The 3,965-nt window shown below is 42.4% G+C and overlaps 1 long non-coding RNA gene across 1 annotated transcript; it reads left to right on the top strand.

Annotated features, from left to right (window-relative positions):
- Nucleotides 1-212: 212 nt before the first annotated feature.
- Nucleotides 213-2,866, top strand: LOC112845352 (uncharacterized). Its single transcript, XR_003218172.1, has 3 exons — nucleotides 213-269; nucleotides 577-717; nucleotides 2,848-2,866. It is a non-coding gene; the product is annotated as an uncharacterized LOC112845352 (long non-coding RNA).
- Nucleotides 2,867-3,965: the final 1,099 nt, after the last annotated feature.

Genomic DNA, 3,965 nt, shown 5'->3' on the forward strand with positions numbered 1-3,965 from the left:
GCACATCTCCATTCTCGAAGATGAATAAGTGTAGAGGAGATGGATCATTGTAATTAAGAGTCATAGAAATCTGAACCTCGCTGCTAAACTGGCGGTCTAACTGTACATGTGCTCCATTGCAGAGGTCCTCCCACTGAGTGTGAGGATGTTGAAGATATTGGTAGTCCTGATGTGAAAGCAGAGCTTCCTCCCACCTCAGCATCACTAAGGATGCTATGGAGCGCTGCATTCATCTGCTGTCTGATCCCAGCCTCAGGCTCCGACTCAAGGTAGTTTTATGTCGAGTCAACTGTTGGACTAGTAACAAAATAATCATTCTTGTGAGGGTAGGACCGCCAGCGTTGGTACAATTCATCCTGTCAGAACTGTGTGGATGACTGTTCACTGGTGTAATGCTCATCAAGGAAAAACATTCAGTCTGGTCCAGGAGTGAAACAGAAATAAGTCTGTGCTGAAGTCGTGCCTGCTCAGGAGTTTGGGCTCTCAATGAAGACCTCAATAATTAGTTTCAGCTCACATATAATCAGGATCAAAACAGAGATAATTGTTAGGTGTGTTGTGTGTCTTTGTCTTTAGGTGCTGGACGTGCTGGAGTTGTGCGTTCAGGTGCTGAGTGAGAGGGAAAATGAACTGCTGCCTATGGCTCATCGCTGCTGGCCAGCACTCCTGCAGAGACTCACAGCCGATGACCCATTAGCAGTCCTCAGAGCCTTCAGGGTAAGTAAAACAAACCTCTCTTTTCAGTACGTGAGTCAAAATTATTCAAGTCGTCTTTAGTTTTAAACTCTTAGTAGTGAAAGAATGAAAGATGGTGCCCAACAACAGGCTTATTTCATTCAGAAATAGTTCTATTATTTTCTTCTTTGGGTTGTAATGTGAAGACTCTTGAAACTAACATTTCTTCTATCAGCACAGAAAATCACTGTGGATGCCTTCTTAGAGGCTGCTTTTCAAACTGTCTCAGAGAATCACAAAGTAGGACTTTGGGATAAATGAAGCTGATAGTGTTTGTGATCTTTGGTGCAAGTGTCCGCTGATTCAACTTGTGGGTGTAAATTAGGCTACTCGTCAGCTCCTGTCATCAGCTGGAATATTTTTAAATTTGTTATTCATATTTTCATTGATGAGCTGACAAATACAGACACGTTAAGTCTGTAAACACTCATTTATTCACTCAGAGCTGCTGCTGGGAAATTGTTTCATCAGCTTTTGGATATATAGGAGTTTTGTAAATACTACAATTCATCCATGAGTACACAACGGGAAGGTTTTATTGAATTTTGACGGCTTGCTGCTTTTGTCAAAGAACTCATTGAAGCTCCTTCCCCACCAGGTGGCAGTCTCGTATAACAATGAAAATCAGCCATCGGCATCATCATCAGGGCATCTCTGTTTTATTATAAAAACCTTAAACTGTGAAACAGTTCGACATCCTAAACACGTGACGGTGATGTTGTTACTAAAAACGCCTCTTCACTGTGGCAGCTCTGTGATTCAACATATTTTAAACATGACTTTGATGATACGGACCACAGCCAGCTGTGCCAGCAGGATGCTGCTCAGGTCCAAACTGCACACACAGCTACGACTGCAAGCAGCTCTGCTTATACCCAACTGAGAAAAACGTGATTGTTCAATCAGCGAATGCGAAGCCATTTAATTGATAAGCTCAGAGAAGTTGTTGTTGTTATTTTTGTTGACTTTTGTTCAACATACTTCCATTAGCATGTTGAAAATATTCAAGGCCTGCAGGCTTCTGCCATTACATTCCCAATTATGCAATTATGAGCTGCTTGTGTAATTTTTGGTCACCTGCGCAGTGTGGAGGTGAACTGAGTGACAGCGTGAACATCACGAATGTCACACCTCCCACTGAGGTTCATCGCTGACAGAGGAAAAGAGTCACAAAGGTGACAGAGCTGTCTGCAGCCTTTCCAGAGCCAGCGTTACATCTAACAGTGACAAGGACTGCAGTGTAAAGACAATTGTTTCATTTTGTAAGAAATCAGGTTGTTTGTGAAACTGTTCCTTTAACATAGCTTACGGCACTTTGTGTACAGCAAACTCTCTCATACAGTATAGTGTGCAGATAAACAGGCACGATACACGTTGTGTGTTTGAGATGCTCTTTGTGATTAATCTGTGAAGTGGGTTTCAGTATGTCTGTGGCTTCAGTTCACAGTGGGTGGGACAAGGATGGGTTTAAAAAGGAGAGTTCTAACCTCTCAAAACTGCTGTGAAATCCTCCCTGAACCACCTCAGCACTTTACTGAGCTCATTAGGAGTTAGCAGAGGTAAAGTCCAGGCTTGGTCTACTTTTATACTCTTTCATCTTTTTCCTACTTCCTCTTCTTTCCCTCCTCCCTTCTTATCTTTACCCATATTATTCGGAACCAGGATCATATTTTTAAAGGATTGTTCTTTTGGATATAAAAGTGTCATTATGTGCACGCACTGGACATAATCAGAAAAGAAGCATTCACAACTGTAACCATGTCTGGAGCCAAGCCTGGAGCTGGACATGTAACGTGCCCCACTTTCCTCACATCCTGCTGCACCACTGCCTGCTGTTTCAGCCCATCCACCACCCCAGCATCCACCTGTATGCTCCTGGAGTTTTATGAGTAACATATTTGCAGGGAGTGATCCACCCGAAGACCAGGCACCGAGCTCAAACTGTATTCTGCTGCTGTGATTAATCCGTGAAATTAACTTGGCTTTGTTGCATTTGATTCTTTTTATTTCTTTTACAAGTTGATTTCTGTGTAATTTCTGGATAAAAGGTAAAGTATTACAATTTTTATATGAATAAAATATAGTAAAAATGTCCTGTGTTTGGTTTCTCAGCTGAAGCAGACCTAGATGCTGTTTGTGAAGCCTGTCTACCCTACCTGAGCTCCAGACAACCCATCAGACTGCAAGAAGCTGTTTAAGGTAAGTCTTTATAATAATGTAATATAAGACTTTTAGCCCTTTAGCCCAAACTTTAGTAAATCAGTTTGTGGGCCTGATTTAAGTATCACCCTCACTCATTTTATCCCTTGAGAAAGGAACTTCCAGAAATACGCAGATGTAGTTCAGCGGTGGTGGCTAAAACCAAGAGGAGCAGTTAACTTCAGGTTGCCACACCACAGAGCTAACTAGCAATAGCTAGCAATCCCAACTTGGCAAAAGTGTTCCTAGCCAGGTAAAGAGCATAAAAAGTGAGGAATGACTGTGATGATGAGTTTATATGTGGCATATCATCACAGGTCAGTTGCCTTACAGGTGTGAATAGAAGTGTCTTCAGGACACGTAGGGCCGTGATATCCCAATACTGTGTGTACGAATCTGAAAGGGAACTCATTTCACCTTTACACTGGCAGCTGATGCAAAATGTGTGCACTGTGAGACCTACAGTAATGTAAAGGACAGATGGAAGCTGTGAATAAACAAAGTAAATGACTAAAAAAATAGCTCAGAATGCAGTATGCAAGCAGCCTTTAATAACTCACATCATTCTGAATTATTGATCTAAGTGTTTGGGTAGCAACATAGCAGCCACAAGTAAAAACACATGCTTTAAGTAATTTTCCTGCTTGGAGGTGATTTAAAAAACAAACCTGAAGAGAAAGGCAGTGTTGAGTTAATGAGCTTATAGTTAAACTGTTGGTTCGCATGTTAAAGCCAGCAAAACTGGTTCAGTCTGTCACTTTGGATCATAGGAAGGTGTTTTCCATACAATAGATATTACATACAAAGCAAAACACAGCTCAGAGCTAATCCTGTTCCTGTGTTTCTTTCCCTTTCCTGCACAGTGTGTTCCGACACTTAATCCAGGTGGGTCCAGACACCTTCTGGTTTACTCTCATGAGCTGCACTGCCCGTCCTCTTACATCCCACACCACCCCGACCTCCAGCTGAACGGCACGGGCAGGCCGAGAGACGAGTTCTCGGACAACGTGTTCAAACTGCTCAAGGAGGAG

The sequence above is a fragment of the Oreochromis niloticus genome, unplaced genomic scaffold (assembly GCF_001858045.2).
Source record: "Oreochromis niloticus isolate F11D_XX unplaced genomic scaffold, O_niloticus_UMD_NMBU tig00006852_pilon, whole genome shotgun sequence".
NCBI classification, from domain to species: Eukaryota; Metazoa; Chordata; class Actinopteri; order Cichliformes; family Cichlidae; genus Oreochromis; species Oreochromis niloticus.